The 26,041-nt window shown below is 38.5% G+C and overlaps 2 protein-coding genes across 4 annotated transcripts in view; one reads left to right on the top strand and one right to left on the bottom strand.

The window, feature by feature from the left end:
• The window catches only part of immp2l (inner mitochondrial membrane peptidase subunit 2), a 558,776-nt gene that overhangs the window by 289,408 nt on the left and 243,327 nt on the right, over nt 1-26,041 (bottom strand). The window lies entirely within an intron of this gene.
• lrrn3a (leucine rich repeat neuronal 3a) overlaps nt 1-26,041 on the top strand; it is a 51,682-nt gene that overhangs the window by 21,459 nt on the left and 4,182 nt on the right. The window contains exon 2 of one of the 2 annotated variants that reach the window (XM_060839820.1): nt 2,969-3,011. The exons of the other annotated variant lie outside the window; for it this stretch is intronic. The gene's annotated coding sequence lies outside the window, so the exon portion shown is untranslated. The remainder of the gene's footprint in view (nt 1-2,968; nt 3,012-26,041) is intronic. 2 annotated transcript variants of the gene reach the window in all.

Raw genomic sequence — 26,041 nt, 5'->3', positions numbered from 1 at the left:
GCAGGGACTTTAAGTATTGCAGACTGCATTGAAATAGGATAGATTCCAGGTGCATGCAAGTCCTGGGCATCTTTAGGTGTTGTGGAATCGGGGAGGCTCAGGATAGTTTTTGGGGAGGGGGGAGTGGCGACAGGGAAAATGGAGGTTGGGTTTTGGGAGCTAGGCAGGAAATATCAATGCCAGTGCAACTCTTTTTTTGCTTTGGGAGGGGGGAGTTGACCCTAATGCACAGTCTGCAGATGCCCCCCCCCTCCTCCTCCCACCCTCATTTGGCCCATTTAGCTGAGTTAAAAAGAAAAGCCTACAACATTCCTTGCCCAAATGCATATTGTGGTCTGCCCCGCATAACATTTAACTCTGTTTCTCTCTCTGTTGATGCAGCCTAATTTGCCGAGGTTTTCCAACTGTTTCATTTCAGATTCCCAGCATCAGCAGTATTCTACTCTTTGAGTAATTTCAGTCATAGACTTGTTAACAAGCTTGATTGTCCATTTGTTGTAAAAGAAGTCAGTGGCACCAAAATCAATAGCCATCTACTGTTTAATTGGGACTGGGTTGGGAATCTGTGGGCAGGTGATGGGCTAGTCACATTACAGATCTATTTGTTCCATCCCCTCTCCACTTCTGCCAAAAATGCATCTGGCATACAGCAATAAAATCTAGCCCATATACTTCACACAGGCACAATTTTGATTTCAGATGCCTTATGCTAATATTCTGTAATAATCTTCCAGAAGTGTATTTTTTTTTACATCAAGTGATCAGTATGTTTTCGTTCTCACTCCTGGTGGATGGGAATTGCCAAAAATTTTACCCCAGCTTTTTTTTTAGTATATGATACCACTACAGACAGTGAACCTCACAGTGATTTCACAAACATCAGGAAGTGTGAAAATTTAACGCTGTGCTATACTGTGCTGTGCTGTGTTAAAGTTTAGTATTGAAAATGATAATCTTCTCTGGTGTGAATGCTTGGCTGAGTTTCAAAAGCTTCGCTCAACAGGTGTACATAGTATTATTAATACTTCCATTAGCATTTAAGATGGTATATGTCCCAAATGAAGACTTAGCTCAGAGCATTTATCTGTATGACAGATAACTAATAAAAAGCAGATCCAAGATGCTCATTGTCTAACTTGTATGTGAACATCTCACATCCATCATGTAGGAATGTTTTGGATTTCCTTCTGATTGTGAAAAATCAGGATAAGAGCAGACAATTAAACATATCAAATATAGAACCAAAAACAGAAATTGCTGGAAAAGCTCAGCAGGTCTGGCAGCATCCATGGAGAGAAATCAGAGTTAACGTTTCAGGTTGAGTGACACTCCCTCAGAAAGCAAAAAGGCTCACTAGACCCAAAATGTTAACTCTTATTTCTCCACAGATGCTGCCAGACCTGCTGAGCTTTTCCAACAACTTGTTTTTGTTTCTGATTTACAGCATCTGCAGGTTTTTTTTCCCATTTTTATGCCAAGAGTAATTTATTTTACTGTTATGATAGAGAAATAACAGGCAATAAAGGCTAGGAAAAGTGTCAAATTAAAAAAAAACCTTTATATTTCATTCAAGAAACATAGCTCATAAAAGAAAGGAAGCATAATATTTTCATTATTTTCATGTCGATGCACAGGGGTAAGCTGGATCTATTAAAATCTGAGCAAATCTGATTTTAACTATGATGCTGCATGTACACTTTACTATGGGTTAACATAATATGAGCAGCGTCTCCATACCTATTAGTAACTTGGACCTTTATCAGGAATATTGAAGGCATGTATTGACAAAGGCCACAGGTACTAACTTCAGTTCACCAATTGGACCCCCAGGTCCTGTTAAAGTACAAATAGATATAAAGGAGTATGAATTAGCTTTCATAATGGTAATTCTGCTTGCAAAAGCAACTGACTCAATTGAAATAAAAAAAACCAAAGAACAGACCTGATCTAATAATAGTACTTTTAATAGAAGTGCAGTTACTGATCTGGCAACCTTCCACTAAAAAAAAATAAATTTCTGTTATGACTGCTTTACATGGGAATTAAGAACAAATCTTATACTTCTCACGATATCATGTTGCATAAAGTTTTTAAAAACAATTATTTGTGAAATGGCGATTATTATCATGCTGGCAAATTTGCAAGACAGTAAGAGTCTATTGAACTTAATACTCACAATCTGCTTTAGTGACATTTGGGTGAGGGAAAGGAAATTGCTCAGGTCACAGACAACATCTTGCTTTCTTCATATAGTGCAACCAGAATAGGTGTACAGAGCCTTTCTTTGATATCTTACCTGAAAGACAGTCCAGTTGTGCAGTACCTCTGCAATGCATTGAAGTGACAGTACAAATCATTTACCTCATTTCTAAAAGAGGGCTTGATCCCATGACCTTCTGACTTGAGAAGCAAGATTGCAACCACTGAGTTAATTTACCCATGTGACAAGTGCAGAGAAGAGTTGTAATGTTTCAAATATAGGGTAGCCCTTTCCCCCATCATTATTACAGCAACCAATCTGGTATTACACTCTTCTAAATTATGCTGGTTTTGCTTGACATTACCACACCAGATATTTCTATACAGGGAACACAGAATTTTGAAATATGACATTTCCTACATAATTAAATGAACAATGCTTCACTAGTGGCAAGGGCTTTGGATGTCCTAAAACAAGAAAGCCACCACAGTATATAAATGCAAGGCTTTTGGAAATGTTTCAGAGTTAACAAACAAAAACAAATATTTTGCTTTCCAAATGGAAAACTCAATGTAATGGTGCAATTAATTAAGGAACACAAATTGAACTTGATTTGAGATTCAGTATTTTGCTATTGACTTGGTTATGTTGAGATAATATTTTTTGATGATTGATTTAAGTTCCACTATGAAATGAAAATTACAAAGCAGACACCATAATTTTCCTTGAATCTTGCCTACTTCTAATGATATGCATTTATTTTTCTAGATGGGATAATGTCCTAACTCCCCCGCAACATAAAACGCAACAGGTTTGGCACATTTCTGCCCTTCGTTCTTGTCTGTTCTCCGGCTGATTTGACTTTCTAATTAGATGATACCTAATCAGTATTAAATGCAACTGTCTTATCATTTGTTTTGCTGATGTGGTAGAAGAGTCTGGGACTACAGCAAGAATGGCATGGATATAAATGCTAAAATTAAGAATCCACCTGAGGATTGAGGCTTGCATTGTGCTATTCTTTTCAATAACTACTATGAATAACATGGGCTGTATGCTGGCTGAGTTTAAACAAAAAAATCAAATATCTTCACTATTAAACATTACCAAATGGTTGATTTTCTACTAGTTCTTCATGTTAGTTTTACCTTTCATTATGCTGGATATAAACCAAGATTAAGTGCTGTAAAACCAAACATAACCTGCACATTTCTGAAGTGTGCAAAATACATAAATACCCTCGTAACTAACGCTGCTGAAATCATAAAACAGGATAGTTTCTTCAGCTGAGTTCCAGAAAAATACAATTATGAATCAATTGTGAAGCACTGCAGATTAACTATTATGAGCTGCAGGAAGTCATATTCATCATGTAACTAAAGCCCAAACCAACATGGTACAGTTCTAACCATGTTAAATACACTTAATGCAAACCAACTGACCATATCCCCAGAGCACATTTATGCTGTAGAATACAAAGTTGAATTATGAAAGTAAAAGGAAGTTCTGTTTCTCTTTTGTGTTAACATCAATGACATTGGAAGGAAATATTAGAGCTATTAGATTTTCACAATGTGCAGTTTTTGCACATCAAGGTCCCACTTAGCTAATCAGCAGTTCAGTTCACACATCAGTCACTCTAAATTACAGCCTAATTTGACAATAAACCCATTACTGCACAAAACACATCCATTTTGATAATGCGTGAAGATCTTTAGATAGGAATTCCTGAAACCAGCCATTACTGGCTATAAAAGGACCATAATTCAACAGTACAAGCCAGTATTCCCATGTTACAAAATAAGATCATATTGCATTTGATAGAACATTTGATTGTCATTTTAAAAGGAGAACCTTAAATTATTGACTCTCTGTAACAGACCACTGGCCTGGTTTAATTTGCCTTATTTCAGAATTGTGTAAAAATAATTTTGTTCAAAAGAATATTACAAATCAGCATTACCATGAGGTGGAAGTCAGTCGACTGTTCATAATAATCTAACAGAATTGAACATTGCTACTTTCATAAATCTTCACAACAGTATTATTCTCTTGAAGAGACCATAATAGAGTAATGAATGTCCTTGCCTCAGTATGTAATATTATGGATTCTATTGGAAGGAGAAGTACACTAATCAACTGTTGACAGTGACAAAAGAGAAGGCAATGAACAAAGTGGGCTCGTCTCATAACTTAAAATAAAAACAAAGTACTGAACGCTGTAGATTTGAATTCTTCAGTTTCAAAGAAGAGTCCTATTGGACTCAAAACATCAACTCTGCCACAGATGCTACCAAACATGCTTGAGTTTCGTCAGTACTGTTTTCATTTCTTATATATGCATTTGTTGTTTTTCAAGTCTTTTTTTTCCACTTCAATAATTTAATAAAATGCTTTAAAAGAAACTAATAATTTGGGAAGCCATAAGGTTAATTCTCAATGGACGAGCTATGTATTCTTCCTCACCATAGGTCACCAGATCTCCCAATCATTGCAGCATTTCTTAGAGATACTGAAAACAACAAATGCTGGAGATAACAGTGGGTCAGACAGCATCCATAGAGAGAGAGAGAGCAAGCTAATGTTTCCAGTCTAGATGACTCTTCATCAGAGCTGAAGTGAAGTGTGGAGGGGGCAGCATTTATTCTATAGTTTGGAGAGTTGGGGGGAGTGCGTGTAGGGTGCTGGGAGAGTAAGATGTTGATAGTTCAGACTAAGTGATTGGAATGTGAGAATGGCAGAACAATGGTGTGTTTCTTGCCAGACTTGAAAGGACTGACACAGAGATGGGTGGAGAGAAGAGAGGACATGATAAGAAGCTAAGAGAAAGGGAAGAAATGGTTCACAATTTGCTTTTATTACATATTCCAGCATCTGTAGTAGTTTGCTCCTACTTTTCTTGGAGATACTCTGGGAATTTGAATAGACAGGGCTGTTAACCCATCAGTGAGCTGTTCATTTTTCTGTTACAACTAAAAGCTACCTTTTGGAGTTTCATTGTGCATGATTTCCATTTTCTTTGACAGCATTTTTCACGAATTATCCTTGTCAGGAACAGATCAAATTGTAGGATAAAAATAATCATGAAGAATTTTTTAACAGTATCACTCTTCTGAGGAATGCTATTGGTGATTTAAGGGTTTGTTTAAGCATCAAATTTTTATTATACGTGTAATGTAGTATGCTGTTCCAGAGCAATGGAATTATCTCACATTCTTCGTCATTTTTATCTTAAACATAAATGTACTCAGGGTAACAATATACTTTTGGTTCATATTTTTGTTTATTTGTTCATGGCTAAGTCTGCATTATTGCATATCATCCAAGGTGGTAGTAACTATCTTCTAGAACTGCTGTATTCTTTAGAGAACAGGGAAACCGATTGAGCTATGTGGAAGCTCTAGAAGTTTGACTCAGTGACAATGAAAAAATAATGACAAAATTCCAGGTCAGGATGATGTGTGGTGTTCCATACACTTTCTTGGTGGTAAAGCTCATGGGATTGAAAGATGCTATTGGAAGAGCCTTACTGCAGTGCATCTGGTAGCATCTGTGCATTGGTGGTGAAGAGAATGAATGTTAAAGGTGGTGAGGGAGGTGCCAATCAAATGGGCTCTTTTATCTTGGATTCTCCCAAACTTCTTGTGCGCTGTTGGAACTGTAAGCAAGTGGAGAGTATTCTGTTGCACTCCTAACATATGCTGGGTAGATGGTTTACAAGGTTTATGGAAACAGAAGGTGAATTACTCATCTCAGAATTCCTTGTCTGTGACTGCTTTTATGGATGGAGTATTTATATGGCTCGTCCACTTCGGTTTCTGGTTGATAGTAACAGTGGGAGAGCAATGATAATGCTATTGATCATCAAGGGGTGATGGTTAGACTCTGTCTTCCTGGGGATTGTCATTGCCTGGTACTACTATAGTGTGAATGTTACTTACCACTTCTCAGTCCAAGCCTGGATGTTGCAAAGGTCTTCCTAGATTTGGTCACAGGCTGCTTCAGTATCTGATGAGTTATAATAATTAGAACATAGAACATAGAACATAGAAAAATACAGCGCAGTACAGGCCCTTCGGCCCTTAATGTTGCGCCAACCGAATCCTACCTAACCTACACTAGCCCAATAACTTCTAAATGCCTATCCAATGCCCGCTTAAATGACCATAAAGAGGGAGAGTTCACCACTGCTACTGGCAGGGCATTCCATGAACTCACAACCCGCTGTGTAAAGAAACTACCCCTAACATCTGTCCTATACCTTCCACCCCTTAATTTAAAGCTGTGTCCCCTTGTAACAGCTGACTCCATTAGCGGTAAAAGGTTCTCAGTGTCTACCCTATCTAAACCCCTAATCATCTTGTACACCTCTATCGAATCTCCCCTAAACCTTCTTTTCTCCAATGAGAACAGCCCCAAGTGCCTCAGTCTTTCCTCATACGATTTTCCTACCATACCAGGCAACATCCTGATATAAACCTCCTCTGCACTCGTTCCAATGCCTCCACATCCTTCCTATAGTATGGTGACCAAAACTGCATACAATACTCCAGATGAGGCCGCACCAGAGTCTTATACAACTGCAACATGACCTCAGGACTCCGGAACTCAATTCCTCTGCCAATAAAGCCCAGTACACCATATGCCTTCTGAACGTTGAGCAATTCTGAACGTTGAGCAATCACCAGTAAATATCCCCACTTCTAACCTTATGGCAAACAGTTTGCAATCTAATTTTTTGATTCTGGGTTGGATTGTTCAAGTTGGAAAATCTCTCAGGCCTGCCACAACATCATGGCAGAAATGTCCCTAAATAACAGAACTTTGCTGTGTGCATGGGGTTGGTGTGGGATGCAGTCAGGCCACTGTCCCTCAACACAGGTTCAAGGTAGCCACAGAGATGACTGAGTATCAAGATAGGCTATTTAAAAGATTCATTTTGGTTGTCTGGAAAACTTGTCCCAGTTGTTTTGTTCAATATTAGGTTGGTGTGGATTCAATGGATCGAATGATCTCTTTCTGCACTGTTGGGATTCTATGAATGACTGCAAAGGCAGAAAGTGTAAAGCAGTTCTTTAATTCATTGTGCTTGAAGAAAGGCTATTATGGTGCAACAGCTGGGCTTTGAAAATGCTCACAGCCTGTAAAATGGTGCGATAAGCTGAGTTGCTCGCCTTATTGGCAATAGAGCATGGTACTATGTAACTGCTGAATTTTTACTTTTTAATTACCATCTTTCTAACAATTGAAGTGGAAACAGAACAAGTGCCAAGGCTCACCACACTTTTTTACTCCTCCTTCCTGCTTGTCTTGCTTTACTTCTCTGTTGCTCTGGTGATGAGCAACAATGCTTGGCTTATCCTAGCTGAGAATGCCTTTCTATCAGGAACAATGTCGCCTCTCCTTGTGAAGTGAAGCGTGGAATATACAGACTGACAGCATGTGAAACAAATCTAATTATGAGATTCCAATCATATTCTATCACCATGATACTGCAATTAATCTGTCCAGAGTTTCATTATTTATTCCAAAGGGGCCTTTGCAAATTAAAGGTAAATTCTCTAGCTATAATGGAATATATTTTGTGAGAAACCACTGTTTTGTTTTTAAGTGTAGTGGATAAGGCAAGTAATTTAAGTTGCAAATTTATTGCAATAGTCATGCTAATTTTGTGCTGTAACTAGTGAGAAACCAACATCACATGATGCAGTTCATAGAAAGACAGGAAGCTGAGTCTTTGACAAATATTTACACTATGGAGTTCGCAATAATCCTTTTTATACCAGGATTTGTGAAAATTATCCTGGGATTTTAACTTTAGCAAAAATATTCTTACTGGATTATGTGCAGAGATTTTATTATTCTATCACAGGATTTTTTTTGAAAATTATGCATTTTTAATTCATTAATGAAATGTGGGTATCACAGGCCAAGCAGTATTCATTATGCACCTCCAATGGGCCTTGGTGAGCTACATTATTGAAGCACTGCAGTCCATATTGTGCAGTTTGTGTAGGTCCTCAATATTCCAATTCTGTAGTACAGAGGAACCTTGATTATCCAAAGGGCATGGGCGGGGAATAATTTGTTCAGTTAATCGAATTCCGGATAATAGAATGCCGGATAACATAGTTTAGCCAAGCATCGGGACCTTGTGATCTTGCCGGATAATCCGATGTTCGGATAATCGAATGTTGGATTATCAAGGTTCCTCTGTGTATGGAAAACTAAGTAAGCAACTTATAATTTTATTTGGAATTGTTTACCTGTCTAACATTCCCTTCATTATATTGAGAAATGTTGTAATCCCCATGGCTTGACATAATTTGATCAGATTACCAGAGGAGACCTTAAATTGCTGACCATCTTTGTGGTATATTGTTAATTTTAAACTAAATGATTATATTTACATATCGTACCTGCTGAATGGTATTAGGTGATATATTTCAACTGTGGATTTCAGATCGTCCAATTAGAATGTAATAGACCCTTCTCATGTATATTCTCATATTACATGAGGAAGAAGTCATCATTTTTAAATTATAAAATATAAAATGACATTTCTAATGATGTACCAGGAGGTAGACTGCTGACGTAAAAAGATAAGGTGTTTCAAACAGTAATACATTATGATTTAGCAAACTAAATCTTTATAATGTGAATAATAGTTTGTATCAGATCACAAAAAAACATTCTCACTGGTTCTATTTCTTGTGGTTTCCTTCTGCCACTGTAGAACTACTTCAAACATGGGGTTGGCAGAGATCAATCATGGACTGCAAAAACCAGTCTTGGCGCACTTCCTTAAAGCTGGGAACTGACAAATGTGATTATGTGTGGAAGGAGAGAAGGAAAGGTTATGTTCTTTTACTCAGGTCCTTCACCAGCAGACTTACAGCATGCTATCAAATTAGAAACATCAACAAACCAGGTTAAAAGCAAATAAGCTTGAGTGATGTGACATTATCTTTGAGATGCAAGTAATTAATTCATTTTATCTGTTATATTATACCTCAATTGTTAAAAAAAAGCATGGCATCCTTAAATGTCTTGCGCATTTTAAAAGAACATACTTTTATTCAAATTGTTAAGTTTAATCCCAGAAATCTCACTGCCACGTTTCTTATTTAAACCACCCATGAATAGAGTCATTGGCAAGTGCCAGTTTTTCAGCAATATCACTGCTCATTTGAGTTTTACTAGGGCCACTCAGCTCTTCATCTCATTCCAGTCTTGGTCTAACCACAATCAAAATGCAAGATGAGCTCAGACTGACATCAAGGCAGCATTTGACCAAATATGGCATCAAAGAGCTTGAGCAAAACTGGCATCAATGTGCATTGATGGAAAACTCTCCACTGACTAGGACCATACCTACATTAAGGAAGATGTTTGTGATTGTAAGTTAAGCATCTAAGTCTTGGCACATCACTGCAGGTGTACCTCAGAATCATGTCACAGCTGTTCAGCTCCTTCATGAATGACTATCATGAGATTATAAGTGGGGATGTTTGTTGATGATTGTACAATGCTCAGCACTTTTTGCAATTCCTCAGATAATGAAGTTATCTTTGGTCATATGCAGCAAGACCTGGATAACATTTCAGGCTTTGGCTAGCAAGTAAGAAGTAACAATCATTATATACAATTGCCAGATGATGTCATCTCCAGCAAAAGAAATTCTAACCATCACCCCGTGATTTTCAGAATCCTTCACTGTCAACAACCTTGGGGTTATCATTGATCAGAACCTGAACTGCACCAGCCATGTAAATATACCGTGGCTGCAAAAGCAGTTTAGAGGCTAGGAATCTTGCAACATGTTACTCACCTCCTCTCTTTCCAAAATCCTATCTATCATCTATAAGGTACAAGTTGAGGATTTGACAGAATATCCACTTATCTGAATGGGTGCAGCTCCCACAACACTCAAGAAGTGACAAAGCAGCCTATTTAACCATCACACCACCTTCAACATTCACTCCCTCCACCACCGACACACAGAAGAACACTATGGACATTATTCAAGATGTACTGCAGCAACTCAGCAAACTCCTTTAATAGTAGCTTCCAAACCTGCAACATCGATCAGTCAGAAAAGCAAAGGTAACAGGTGCAAGTTCCCCTCCAAGCCATATACCATCCTCATTTGGAACAATATCATAGTCCCTTCACTGTTAGGTCAAAATCCTTGAAAGACACCACAATAGAACTGTGGGTTTACCTACCCGCATGCCCACCTATGGACTGCAAAGGTTTAAGAAGCAGCCCGCATCTCATGTTTTGTGATAAGTATCAATGGAACTTAAACATTGGCTAGCAGAAGCAATGAATTTTTATGGGGTGCCAAATGTCAAATGTTGATTGTATCCTGTTCACCCATCATCTCAAGGGTCCATTTTTTGCTGTTGTGCTCAATTTTATATAATGTTCTTGCTTAACACTGATGTAATATGATAACAGGCTTGGCTATCCATGAAGGACGTCAAGAGTATGATGCCAGAAATACACAGCGGGTTAGGCAGCATCCTCGGAGCAGGAGGTTCGACATTTCGGGCAAGGGCTTATGCCTGACCAGCAGTGCTTTTCCAGCACCACACTCTCAATCTGATCTCCAGCATCTGCAGTCCTCACTTTTTCCTATCCATGAAGGATGGTATTTTATTTCTTTTCTTTTCAATGTTAGTCAGAGTTGTTGAGCCACAGTATATCACAAGTAATTGATTTTTTCAGTTTACTAGTCCTCGTGCCTTGCGATAATTTAGCATTCTGAAATAGGAAGTACTCCCTGCATGTCCAGAATGTTGCCATGGTAACACTATTAGCTGCTTACAGCTGTTATCATATATGCCAACGATCAAAGTCAGTATTTAATCTACGTGCAAGCTTGTCAGCATTTCACAAGAAAATTCTTTTCTAATCTGGGATTGGTGGTGTCAAATTGAACAGCAGGTCTAGTAGAAACTGTCAATACTGGTCAGGTCAGTTGTTTGTTTTAAATAGGTTGCCGTTTCTGTTTAAATAGCAGTCAATTCATATACTTCAGATCAGTCAACATCTAAAATAGGATGACAAAATCGTTAATATTTTATTGTGACTCTTAATTGGGTGTTTATTCTAATGTTTGGTTTAACTGGTTTCAACTAAGCCTCATTCCTCCTGAAGTTACTTAAATTTAAAGAAAAGTATTTGTTTAAAATAATCAAATCAGATAACTTCCTATCTAGATCTAGCCTGCTGTCAAATCCAGGATAAGAAACAATAGAGCAACAAACTAGTTTTATCTTTTGAACCTGCAGTGCACTGCATGTCTGTTAATTCAGTGGTTAGCTTCCAGTGAAAGTAAATGGATCCTGCAAACTATTTAGGGCAACACCTAAAGCTGAAATTTAATTCAAAAACAATAAGTTTGAAAGTAAACCAAATGTATCAAGACCCAAAATTCTGTGGTGGAAATACACCCAGACTTTCTTAGATTTTCAGCAATCCTAAAATTTAGTTTCTATCTCCAGTCAGTAATGTATAAATGAATTCTACAGAGCCAGTGGACCTGCAATGCTTTTTCATCCTTGCAAAAGAGTAAAACACTACTACACCTTGTATCAGGATTTGTATTGTGGACTGTTTCACCTTATTTTAAAGCATTTGTTCAGCTTTGGCTCATTTTCTGGATTCAGATGTACACCCAGTAGCCCATCCTCCTTCAGAGCAGATTATAGCTCAACTCACTGTACTGCTTTAACACCAGCAATAAAAATTTTATTTCTGAAGGACGATATGAAATTAGGCAAAAAGAATGTGTGATTCTAAGATGGTGCAGCTTGAACATTTGAAAGACATACTACCTTAAAATTTAAAACTGTTCCATTATTCAGATATCAATATGCAATGAAGCGACGATTATAATCATGCTTTGAAACTAGATTGATACCTACTTCTTTTGCACATAGCAGAATGAGTAAAGAGAGCTTTTATGCTAAGATTTAAAATGTTGTCTCAGGACATGGTCAGGAAAGAATTAAAGATAAGTGTTTAATTTACTAACATGAAACCTCACTATCAGCAATTGATATTTTCTGTTAATTGCGAAGGTCTCTGAATCAGGTTCCTTCTTTGTAGAGTGAACAAAAAGAATAGAAGGAGAACAATCATCATCTCAGGCACTCATTTCAATCATTAGCGAAAACTTCCATCCTAAATAAGGATAATCATCAAACCAACATCAAAATTGGAAACGATGTAGAATGTGTGTCAGAGAAAGATTTTAAACAAAAATGGGATTATTTTCAAAATAACAGATGAATTAGCACAGGAGGGAGAGCAGTAAGGATGGGGGGGGGGGGGTAGATAATGCACTGTATCCCCAGCAATGCCACCTCTCTCGAGAGCACTGATGGACACTGTGTGCTCCTGCTCCATGGACACCTGGGCACAAACATAACCACAGAGGACAGACAGTCAGTAGAGATGGCTCCCTCCAGACCCGGCTGGCTGGACCTATTTATAGCCAGCCTGGCCAGGTCCAGGAGAAGTCTCACTAAGAGTTCCTCTTATCTGCCCATTCTCCTCTGCACTGGATGCCCAAAGATTATGAGCGTGGCGCTGAATTGCAACCAAAAAAATGCAGCAAAAGATTTTTCAAATAACTAAAAACAGGGATGCAAATGCCCACTACCAATATATACATGGGCCCCAGACTCCACTGCGCTGCAAAATAAATATTTAGCTAGGAGTCCATGAACTGCCACAATCTGCGGTTACATGGGACTGCTGCATTCAACACCCTCCACCCCAGGTCCCTGATGGAAAATTGGAGGACTCCTGAGTAAAGCGCCCTCCATTGGGGATCCCCACTGCCCGACAGCTAATAAGCGGCCAAGGCATTTCTGGACAGTGAACGTAGGAAGGTGTGCAGCAGTAGCCTGCACAAAAAACACCTCTTCGCAAGGTGGAAAGACACTATACTTAGCTAAGAGGTAGCTTGAAGTTGAGGAGCATTGGCTCTTGAAGGAGGTTCAGGACTCTAGAGCCAATGTAAAATTCTGTTTGAGCAGGGGCACATGCAGATGGGTCCAAGCACCGCCATTTTCAGACAACAGATGGCATCAACCACAAGCTAGATGTCCACTAGCACCCTGTTTGCTAATTGTCGGCAATATCTAGTGACCACAAACCATATGATTAGGCGAAAGTGAGTCCTGCAGATGCTGGAGATTATAGAATTGAGAATGTGGTGTTGGAAAAGTACAGCAGGTCAGGCAGCATCTGAGGAGCAGGAGAATCGACATTTTAGGCAACCCGAAACGTCTATTCTCCTGCTTCTCAGATACTGCCTGACCTGCTGTGTTTTTCCAGCACCACACTCTCAACAAACTACATGATTCCTGAGTCATAAATTGTGGTTGAGTAGATACTGGACAGAAAAAAAAGTACACTCCAGACTACAGAGGACTGCAGCTCTTTTTTGTTTGTGATTAGTAGCACCAACCATGAGAAACTACTTATATGCTATTGCTAATTTTGTGATCATACATTTAGAACCAAAAATTCATGTCGTGTGTATGTCAGGATAGTTGCAAAACAACACTTGTAATAAAAGAGAACATTCTTCTTTCAGAATTTTGTGGTCTAAAGGAGCAGTTCAAAGAATAAAATCCTAGAGAAAGCTTATGTAAAGAGATTGAGCCACAAGCAACCAGACAGATCAGCCAAAGGCAAGCTTTTGAGAAGCTGCCAAATTCAATGAAGTGTTTTTTTTTGAATGAGTGATTTTTTTCAATATATTCAAATGGGTACATCATTGAATGAAACTCTGGACATGATGATTGACTTTCAAGTGAACCTTCACATTATCCTTGGGCTCACCCTCCACTATGGTATTGCAGTGGAGAGTTTTTTTAAATTCATTGATGGGACAAGAGGTTGAGAAGTGAATAACTGTAGATCTGGTGCCAGTCAAGGGGTTGCATTGTACTGGATGATATTAAGCTTCTCAAATGTTGTTAGAGCTGCATTCATCCAGACAAATGGGGTGTATTCCATTATGTTCCTGACTTATGACTTGTAAATGGTGAACTGACTTTGGGGAGTTGAGATGTGAGTTGCTAGCTGCAGGATTCCTAGCCTCTGGCTTGTTCTTGAAACCACATTACTAAAGTGGCTAGATCAGCTCAGTTTCTGCTCAGTCATATTCAACAATGATTGTGACATTGAATGGCAAGGAATAATGGTTAGATTCTCTCTTCTTGCAGACAGTCATTTCCTGGCACCTATGCAGCTGAAACGTTACTTGCCATTTATCAGCCCAAGTTAGATATTGTTCAGGTATTGCTGCCTGGTATTGAATATTGTGCAATCATCAGCGAATGTCCTCTTCTGACCTTATGTTGGAGGGAAGTTCATTGATGAATCAGCTGATCTAGGACACTATCCATTTAACTTCAAAGCTGTGTGTTTAACAGTTTTAGAATTAGAGGAAATGAATACTTTGCATACTTTAGACTATGATTAAGTATGTGGGTAATGCAAACTGTCAAATTATTTTCTTCTCTGGCAAATTAGGTTGGAGGAAAATAAATGTTTCTTGTTCAAGTTGGAAGTGGGAAGCAGTTAAGGAAAACACTAAGTTAAAGGGAACCATCACATTTATTTATTTATTATCTATAATCAAGGTTTGTAACTCATTAACCTTTAATTAATAACAAATACAAAGAAATGTTTCAATTCAGGAAAAGGTTCCAAAGGGAACATTATCAATTTTTACAATACAGTATACAGTTAAAAGTCCGCATTTCAGACCATAATTTCCAGGAATTCTGTTCTCATAGTTCAAATAATTTTTGATTAGTCTCAACATTAAATAATTTGGCTTTTTTAGTTAAAGCCTGGTCTTGTAAGCTTAAAAAAAGTAGAATGCAATTAACATTTCAAATGCCAGTTCTGTGAAAGCTTTTTTCCCCGAAATTAAACAATGTCAGCTTATTAAATTTGTTACAAAATTGCTCGTATGCATTGCTTTCAAATTCATTGACCTCTGATTGTCTGTGAACAAGAAAGACAGGGACACCACCATAATCAGCAAACTGCATTTACATAACATCTTAATGTAGTAAAACATATGATTCACAGAAGCATTATCAAACAAAATTTGAGTTCAGATCAATAAAATGTTTTGTATCAAGCTTTGTCTTAACAAGTGGTTGTCTGGTTTTTCATCACAGTAATGATATTTAGTTGAGGTCAAAGCTGGAATGAAGCGTAATAATCCTATTGCTCAAGGACCCAAAGGGCAGTTTGAATCATTTCCACAAACGTAAAATCCTCAGGATGAGTGATGCCACAGAAGCCAAAAGATAAAACTTTGTACCAATAACTAAGATCATGTTAAAACACTGGGAATGAGAGACCTTCAAGCCAGCTTTATACAGTCACAATGTTGATTGTGCACAACATGGCCCACATACCAAGAACACAGTCCAATTTAAGAAAAAGAAAATCAACAGATGAATGCCCAGTAATGCGGAGGAAACACATTTTGTAATAAGCAAAAGAAAAACATTAAAATTACTTGGTTTAACTGAAAATGTACATCAATTAACTGAAGAAAGTAAAAGGTGTAGAATTACACCATTATGGGAGGTGTATAGAAAAGCCATGTGGAAGCTATTAGAGTCATAGCGTCAAAGAGATGTACAGCATGGAACAGGTCCTTTGGTCCAACTCATCTATGCTGACCAGATATCCTAAATTAATCTAGTCCCATTTGTCAGAATTTGTCCCATATCCCTCTAAACTCTTCCAATTCATATACCTATTCAGATGCCTTTTAAATGTTGCAATTGTACCAGGCCCCACTACTTCCTCTGGCAGCTCATTCCATACATGATCACCCTCTGCTTGAAGACATTGCCCCTTAGGTCCCTTTTTAAATCTTTCCCCTCACACCCTAAGCCTTTACTGTCCAGTTATGGATCCCAGGGAAAAGACCTTGTCTATTTACTCTATCCATGCCCCTCGTGATTTTATAAACCTCCATCGGGTCACCCCTTACCTCCAATGCTCCAGGAAAAACAGCCCCAGCCTATTCAGCCTCTGCTTATAGCTCAAACCCTCCAACCCTGGCAACATCCTTGTAAATCTTTTTTGAACCCTTTCAAGTTTTAAAACATCCTTCTGATGGGAAGGAGACCAGAATTGCACGCAATATTCCAAAAATGGCCTAATTAATGTCCTGTACAGCCGCAACATGTCCTCCCAACTCCTTTACTCAATGCTCTAACCAATACAGGAAAGCATACCAAACGCCTTTTTCACTATCCTATCTACTTGTGACTCTACTTTCAAGGAGCTATGAACCTGCACTCCAAGGTCTCTTTGTTCAGCAACACTCCCCAGGACCTTACCATTAAATGTATAAGTTGCCCCTTAGGTCCCTTTTTAAATCTTACCCCTTGCACCCTAAACCTATACCTATACCCTGATTTGCCTTTGTGAAATGCAGCACCTCCATCTGTCACTTCTCGGCCCATTGGCCCACCTGATCAAGATCCCATTGTACTCTGAGGTAACTTTCCTCAATGGCCACTGCACCTCCAAGCTTATTAACTATTCCTCCTAAGTTCATATCAAAATCAAATGATGAAAAGCAGTGGACCCGGCACTGATCCTTGTGGCACACCAGTGGTCACACCCTGTCTTCTATTTTAAGACAGTTCTATAACCAAATGGCTAGTTCTCTCTGTAACCTTGCTACCCAGTTTATAATGAGGAACCTTGTTGAATACCTTACTAAGGTCCATATAAATCATGTCCACTGCTCTGCCCTCCTCCATCCTCTTTGCTACTTCTTCAACAAACTCAATGAAGTTTGTGAAACACGATTTCCCATGCACAAAGCCATGTTGACTATGTACTGTTGATTTTACTATTTGAGTTTTGTTACATTAGTTTGAGCCTTTCAAATAACCAGTGAAGTGACACCAAATCCAGGTGTCCAATTTATGAATTGACAAGAAATATATTTTTTGTTAGTGTATGAAGGGTTTCTAAGATGGGCATATTCATTTCCTTTTAAAAGAAAGAAATTTTTTTCTAAACACAAGTTGGCCTTTAAAAAAAAATGCGATTAGGCAGTTCTTTTGGACTGTTCAGGGAAAACACAGTCACCTCAATGGAAAGGTTTGTTTTGTGAAACTTTGAAACCAGGAGAGTTTGGTTAGAAATCTGCAGTTATTAGAAGTGAGAAAGTTTAGTCTCTTACCATTGTGGATGAATTCATGCTGGTAGATTTGGGGAAAAAAATGCAACATATAGGCTCCACATTCCACAGCAGACAAACTATCATCAGCCAGTTAACTAAACTCAAACAAGTTCAGAGATGGAGTGTACTTTTTCTGGATTTGAATTTCTCCATTGGTTTGTATAAAAAAAAGGTTGAAGCTTTGTTTCGCTTTACATTTTATATACTGTATTAAAATAATAAAATTTTATTGTGTTGTTAAAGAAAGTCTGCAGTCTCATGTGAATGTGTCCCAGTGACTTACAACCATTTTAACTAACGTTTTTAAAAAAAAATCTATCAAACTCTATTTTATTCAGGAATCTGAGTTGTCCAGTAACAAAATTAAGCTATCATCATGTTAATGTAATGCTCCGCAAGATACCTGGTTTCCCAAAAACACTGCAAAATCTCTTGATGTGAAAATTTTAATGTTTATTTTTCTTTGTTAATGTATTGGTTGTGCTTTGTTTAACTTCAATATTTAACATGCAGCACTAAACATATTTGAAGGCAGTCTGGAATCAGCTGGGGCAACGTTTATCTTTTAAACCATCTTTATATTTTCCTTCTTAACATCGCAGAGCACTTGAGGCAACTGTTCAGCCCCTAAAGATATCCTGGTATCTCAGCAGACACCATGAACAGACCCTGGGATTTTCCTTGCTCATATGCTCACTATCAAAGCAAAACACCAGTTCTGATGAAGAGTCACTGGACTCAAAATGTTCACTCTGCTTTCTTCCCATAGACACTGCCACACCTGCTGAGTTTCTTTGGCAATTTCTGCCTTTTTTTCAATGTATATGATTTGTTTATGTGCAAAATCAATGGGGCAATTACAGATTAATACACATGGAAAGTTTTCAATTTAGGTTTATCCAAATACAACATGAAGTAGGTATAATTTCTGATGGTCTTTTCTTCCGAATATACCAATTCTACCTCGGTAGCAAATCAGAAGTGGAAACAGAGATGACAGGTCTGTGAAAACAAACAGTTACGTGGCTAAACAGGGAATGTGACAGATTTTCAGAATATTATTAGGTTGGACCATTCTTATACACATATTTTAGTTTTCAAAATGTATTTATATATTCGCTTCTCTTTTATCTTTCATTCAATTTTAAAACACTTAATTTTAGAAGGAAAATTTCAAATGCTATTTATTGTGCATTTTATGGTTATTATTCTAAATATTTTTCCATTTTTCCTTCTGATGCTATGTTCTCACAGTTGGATTAATTGTAGCGTTATAAATCAGCCTTGCGATAGTACATTCTTATATAAATTGATGAATAATTTGTCAGTGTTTTCATAAATATGATGTTTAGTTTCAGGTCTTGTATCTACTGTTGAACAGAAAACAAAATAACCTGCAAAACACCATGATGTGGAGGTGCCAGTGTTGAACTGGGTGGACAAAATGAGAAATCACATAACATCAGTTGATAGTCCAACAGGTTTATTTGAAATCAGAAGCTTTTGGAGAGTAGCCACTTCAGGGGCTACGTTCCAAAAGGTTGTGATTTCAAATAAACCTGATGGACTATCACTTAATATTGTGTGACTCCTGACTACAAAACACCAGCTTCACTCAAGTGCCAGTCAATGACCATTTCCAATAACAGAGCATCTAACCATCTTTTTGGCATTACTATCACCAAATTCTCAATATCATAGTGGTTGCTATCAATCAGGGACCACATTGGACCAGCCAAAAGAGTGGTTGCAAAAACAAGTCAGAGATATGGATTCTGCAGCAAGTAACTCACATACTGACTTCCCAAAGTGCATCCACCATCCACAAAGCACTGGTTAGGAGTGTGATGGCATATTCCTCCATTTGCCTGAATGAATGCAGCTCCAATCTCCAAGAAACTCAACATCTTACATAAAGGTCCTTTTTCCACACTGTAGAGAATCTAATCTAGGAGAAAAACAGCCAAATCAACTGGCAACCCATTCACCAACTTTCACTCCCTCCACTACCAATATGCAACTACAGCAGTGTGTACCATTGTAAGATACATTGGGAAAACTCACCAAAGCTCTTTCAATAGCACTTTCCAAACTCAAGATTTCTACTCGTAGGAGGACAAAGGTTACAGCTGCATGAAAACAATACCACCCACACACTTCCCTCCAAGCATACACCATCCTGATTTGGAAATGATTCACTGTTCCTTCCCATTTGTTGGGTAAATCTATCAGGCTGAAAAATTGAGAAGTCAACTTAATTAGCTAGGTTGATGGCAGACCTACCCAACCAGGCTTCAATAAAATTCTATTTGGGAAGACCCAAGTTCGACCTTGTTATTTTGGCTTCAGTTGAGGCCCTGAGTGGTCAATTAATGACTTCAGCTCCAGATGGGAAGACGATGAGTTGGCCAACCTGACTGGTAACCCAATACAGGCAGGCAGGAGAGTGATTCATGCAAGACCAAGGGACTGGACCCAGGACAGGCCATTGAGAGCAATTCCCATTCCCTTGATTCTGACCCCTCTCCCTGTGACCCGCCCAACCCCAGAAACACCACCACTCTACCCTAAACAAAACTTCCCTTTCCTGACGGTGATACTCCATGTTTGTTGTGGTTCTGTTCGCCAAGCTGGGAATTTGATACTCCATCTTGGGAATCAGGTTCGGGGTGGGGCTGTCCTTGCAGCAACTACAACCTCTGCTGTTAGGCTGCCTCTGACTAGCTACAGCTCCAGTTCGGCAGGTCATCCTGGTCTGCAGTTTTAATACCTGCAATGAGCCTATCAGCTACTTGATCGCTAGAAGATCTGATAGATTTGTTAACAGAGAGAAAAAGACAGTACTACTTGGATGCGAATGTAAAGGAGTGCTATTTTGAAGTGTACATGAAGAGTAGGACTAGTATGTGCCATTTGCAAGTTTTACTGGTCTTTCCTTCTGTGCACCTCAATTGACTATCAGTTTCCCTCCTGCTTCAGAGCTAATTGAGAAATGGGGAAATTACAGCACTAGGTCAAAATCCTGAAAGCCCCTCTCTAACAGCACTCTGGGTGTACCTACACCACATATACTGCAAAGGTTCAAGAAGGTGGCTTACCACCATCTTCTCAAAGGCAATTAGAAACAGCAATAAATGCTGGCCTTGCCAGCAATGTTCACTTCCTGTCAGCAGAATGTTTAAAAATCACAACATAATTACTTTTACATGGATTTGTGAAGATGCTTAGCACTGGCATTCTCATAGTAAACCTGTTTTAACTTTTACAGTTATAATCTCAAACTATACTGATTGGGTATAGATTAGATTAGATTACTTACAGTGTGGAAACAGGCCCTTCAGCCCAACAAGTCCACACCGACCTGCCTCTTCACCTAATACTACGGGCAATTTATAGCATGGCCAGTTCACCTAACCTGCAAATTTTTGGACTGTGGGAGGAAACTGGAGCACCCAGAGGAAACCCACGCAGACATGGGGAGAATGCACAAACTCCACACAGAGTCGCCTGAGGCAGGAATTGAACCTGGGTCTCTGGAGCTGTGAGGCAGCTGTGCTAATCACTATGCCCCCGTGCCACACACTCACTCTTTTGGAAGGCAGCATTAGCAAGTCACATTTTGATCTTATTGGCACCTGTCTAGATACTTTACATATCTTTAGCTGGAATACTGTGTATCTGATTCCATTGACAAACATCACAAAATAACACCATTTCATATTATTAGCACCAGTGAAGACATTGCCACAGGTTGCTTGGTTGTTGCATAGCAACCACAACAAGGTGCTAATAATGTGCACTGAGAAGTAGTGATCATGCTGTGTGATTGCTCAACCTATGAAACAACGTACAATTAGGTTCTTACCTGGGGAGAATAAGTGGTCAAAATGTTTATTACTGAATTTACAATGTTAAAAATCACACAACACCAGGTTATAATCCAACAGGTTTAACTGGAAGCACACTAGCTTTCAGAGCGACGCTCCTTCATCAGGTGAAGGTCTTCATCAGGTCGCTCCGAAAGCTAGTGTGCTTCCAATTAAACCTGTTGGACTATAACCTGGTGTTGTGTGATTTTTAACTTTGTACACCCCAATCCAACACCGGCATCTCCAAATCATGAATTTACAATAGCTAAGTTATCCAACTTGTTTTAATTGAAATAACTTTTAATAGGATATCCTGCATCAAAAATTCAGAAACCGTGAATGCATTACAGATAGAGTCATAGAGATGTACAGCACGAAAACAGACCCTTCAGTCCAACTCGTCCATGCTGATCAGATATCCCATAATCCATTTGCCAGCACTTGGCCCATATCCCTCCAAACCCTTCCTATTCATTTATACATCCAGATGCCTTTTAAATGCTATAATTTTACTAGCCTCCACCACTTCCTCTGGCAGCTCATTCCATACTCACACCACCCTCTGTGTGAAAAGTTGCCCCTTAGGTCCCATTTATATCCTTTCCCTCTCATGCTAAACCTATGCCCTCCAGTTCTGCACTCCTCCACCCCAGGGAAAAGATTTTGCCTATTTATCCTATCCATGCTCCTCATGATTTTATAAACCTCTGAGGTTACCCCTCAGCCTTCGAAGCTCCAGGGAAAACAGCCGCATCCTATTCAGCCTCTCCTTATAGCTCAAATCCTCCAACTCTGGCAACATCCTTGTAAATCTTTTCTGAACTCATTCAGGTTTCACAACATCTTTTTGATAGGAAGGAGATTAGAATTGCATGCAATATTCCAAAAGTGACCTAACCAACATCCAGTACAGCCGCAACATGACCTCCCAACTCCTGTACTCAATACTCTGACCAATAAAGAAAAGCATACCAAAACGCCTTCTTCACTATCCTATCTACCTGCGAGTCTACTTTCAAGAGGCTATGAACCTGCACTCCAAGGTCTCCTTGTTCAGCAACACTCCCTAGGACCTTACCATTAAGTGTACAAATCCTGCTAAAATATGCTTTCCCAAAATACAGCACCTCGCATTTACCTAAATTAGACTCCATCTGCCACTCCTCAGCCCATTGGCCCATCTGATCAAGATCCCATTGTAATTGGAGGTAACCTTCTTTGCTGTCCACTACACTTCCAATTTTGGTGTCATCTGCAAATGTAGTAATTATATCTCCGATGCTCATATAAGTGATTTGAATATAAATGACAAAAAGTAGTGGACCCAGCACCAATCCTTCTAGCACTCCACTGGTCACAGGCCTCCAGTCTGAAAAACAACCCTCCACCACCACCCTCTGTCTTCTACCTTTGAGTCAGTTCTGTATCCAAATGGCTAGTTCTCCCTGTATTTCATGAGATATAACCTTGCTAACCAGTCTACCATGGGGAACCTTGTCAAACACCTTACTGAAGTCCATATAAATCACATCCACCGCTCTGCCCTCATCAACCATCTTTGTTACTTTTTCAAAAAACTCAATCATAGCTAGATCATTAAATTAAAACTGAGATGCATGATTCTATGAATCTCCAAGATATTTAATTTGGATGTCAAGAAGTAGACTTTCTGCTATTTCCATATCATTCCCAATCTCTGCCCTTGTCACTTCCATATTTTATTCCACATTTTGCAGGCCTTCTGTCAGTTACCCTTCATAAACTCAAGTTTATCTCAAGCAAAGCAGATCTCATTCATACTACAATAGATTTGCTTATTGTCTGTTTATTTACTGGTCTGCATAAAGTTCTTATTCCTGAACCATTTATTTTGACATCCTTATCCTTCCCACCAAAGTCATACAGCCTCACTTTTTCCTGCCTCCTCAAAGTTCATTGTATTGAATAACGTTCTCTCACCATCTCTTGCATCAGTGCATCTTTCCTCTTGCTATTCCTCTGCAAAGCACCTTGAGAAATATTGTCGGTGACAAGTGCAGCATCAAAACAAGTTTCTGTTGTCAAATTTCAATGTGGATTAGGAAACAATAGATTCAAAACAAACAATTCCCAAGAGAAAACCAGATTTTCTCCTCAAAGCAGTAAATGTGCAAACAGATTCCCAGAAAATAAACACAATTGCTTCATGATTCATTTAATTAATCCCTCTTATTCTCTTATTTCTTAGATAAATCTCTATCCTTCAGAGACAGGTCTCCCATTCCACAACATCAATAATGCATGATATGTTAGAGCTCTGTTCATATAAGTCAACAAGTTGTATTTATATAGCAACTTTAATGTAGAAAATCATCCAAAGGCAGCTCAGATGAGCATTATGAGACAAAAGTTGACATTGGGTCAAAGAATGATACATGGGACAAATGGCCGAAAGTTTGGTCAGAAGAGGTAGGATTGAATGAATACATAAAGAGGAGAAGGAAGTCATAGGCTCCTCCTTTTGGGAAATATTGGTGAGGTAATGGAACAGAACTATGAAAGATAGCAAGTCAGAGCAGATCTGAATCACAAAGGGGTTTGAATATTAAGTCAAGAAGTTTTCCTGTGGAGGAGTTCTGTACAGAAGCAAGAACAGAGAATTTTTCTTTATTTGTTCATGGATGTGAACACTAGACCGAAGACCTAGTTAGCCAGAGGACAGATAAGGGCCAACCACATTGCCATGGGTCTGGAATCACATGAAGGTGAGACCTGATAAGGAGAGAATTTCTTTCCAAAAGGACATTGTCTGGTTCACTAATGGCTAAATGGCGATCATTAGATTAGTTTATCTTTTTTATTCCAGAAGTTTTATTGAATTCAAGTTTCTCAAACTGCCATGCAGGAATTGACCCGATGCCCTCATAATATTAGTCCAGTGTTCTGGATTACTAGACCACTGACTTTCCCAGTATGCCACTGCCTTCCCTTGAGACGGATGTTAGTATTATGTGATTTAGGCTCGAATTTTGACTGAGCTTAATGGAAACCTACAAAATCTTCGTTTTAGGCAAACAAAGACTTTGGGCATTCACTGTTTAATCATTACCCCATATGAAAACTTACAAATTAGAGTATGAAACCTTTGCATCATTCAGAACTGAAGGGTCAGACATTTGTGTCAAAGGCAGGAATTGGAAGTTGCATTCAATTTGTACAGCCACCACAAATTTAAGCTTGCAGTGAAGCATTGACTTTTCACAGGATTAGAGCATTGACAATCCTAGAAATGGGTCTGCCACCAATTAATGGGCAGGAATAGCAACAGGTCATCAGAGAAGTGAACAGCAGTGATCGCTGTGGCTGCTGTCTATGCCTGGTCTTAAAAAAATGATCTTTACCTTTAAAGTGGTTATGACAAGCTGCAAGCTGGGACCAAGGATAAGATAGGAAAAAGGTAGGTTAGTGAAATTTCATCACTGCTAAGCACGTTTTGTGCAGGCTTCCATCTTTATTTCAAATTAATAAAATTCTGCTGCCACCTCTTTTCCCACCCAGTATGCAACAATTTCAAAGTACTCCTAATAGCCAACAAAATGCATGAAACTCTTGGAAGATCATTCAATGAGCTACATAATGACCTCAATCCATCTAATTAATGAGGCAGTCAATTTAATTTCCTGCCTGTCCTTCGTACATTGCTGTCCTTAGGAAAGATAGGAACACAGATAGCAGACTGGCACACAAGCCACCAGTGTTATTTTATTGACATCATACCTCGTTTCTGTCTTAATACTGCTTCGGAAAATTTGGCCCCATGTTTTTATTGGCTAATAAGTTTAAAAGGTGAAACGTTGTCTTGGCTTCAAAAACCAAGTAATTTAATATGCATTTTTTATGTTATTTGCACATGTATTCTGTTGCATTCTCTTTAACATATTAATAGAAAATCATCGGTACCACTGCTCAGGGTAACATAGATTTCAGGTGATTTACAAGGTAAGGAATATGATATTTAACAGAACACACTGGTCATTATGTTCTACACAGAAAATAGACCAAGAGAATGATTTAAAACTTGTCTGAATTTCACTTTCCATTAGTTGAAAAAAAAGTATTGTGCAAATAGATGGTGAAAATGTCTGCTCCATTAGAGGATAAAACACCAAGAACAAAAAAAAAATCCCCATTTACAGTTCCTAACAATGTTTTTTTCAGACAATTTCATCAAAACACCTCTGTGCTCACTTTCCTCCAAACCCCAGTAAAATGTTGGTTTATACTTGTAATGAAGAGTTTACACTTGAACCATTAATCCATCTTTTCTCCTTACAGATGCTGAGACAGTTGTGCATTTTGAATGTGTTTTAAAAGAAATTGTACAAGCATAACTGGAGTAAAAGAGTGACTAGAGTAAGATTAGGGCTAGTCAATCACTTAGTTTGTAATTCAAAATTCTGATTAAAGCAATATTGTCAGATTTCCTAGCGTGTAACAACAAAAACAGATCACCAATATATTCCTTTCAGGTAATAAAATTCTGTAGAAGCTAATGCAGGCTTTCGTACATTATAATATTGGAGAAAGTGCAATATTGAACATATGAAAGAGTGTTTTTGATCATTAAAGATTATTGACTCAATTAACGTTATTAACAGTGCAAGTTAATCAAACACAGTATTCTACACATTCAAATATACTTCTTAGGTTAGATTAGATTACTTACAATGTGGA

Source organism: Hemiscyllium ocellatum, chromosome 19, assembly GCF_020745735.1.
Source record: "Hemiscyllium ocellatum isolate sHemOce1 chromosome 19, sHemOce1.pat.X.cur, whole genome shotgun sequence".
NCBI classification, from domain to species: Eukaryota; Metazoa; Chordata; class Chondrichthyes; order Orectolobiformes; family Hemiscylliidae; genus Hemiscyllium; species Hemiscyllium ocellatum.
This window is presented reverse-complemented; position numbering and strand designations above follow the sequence as displayed.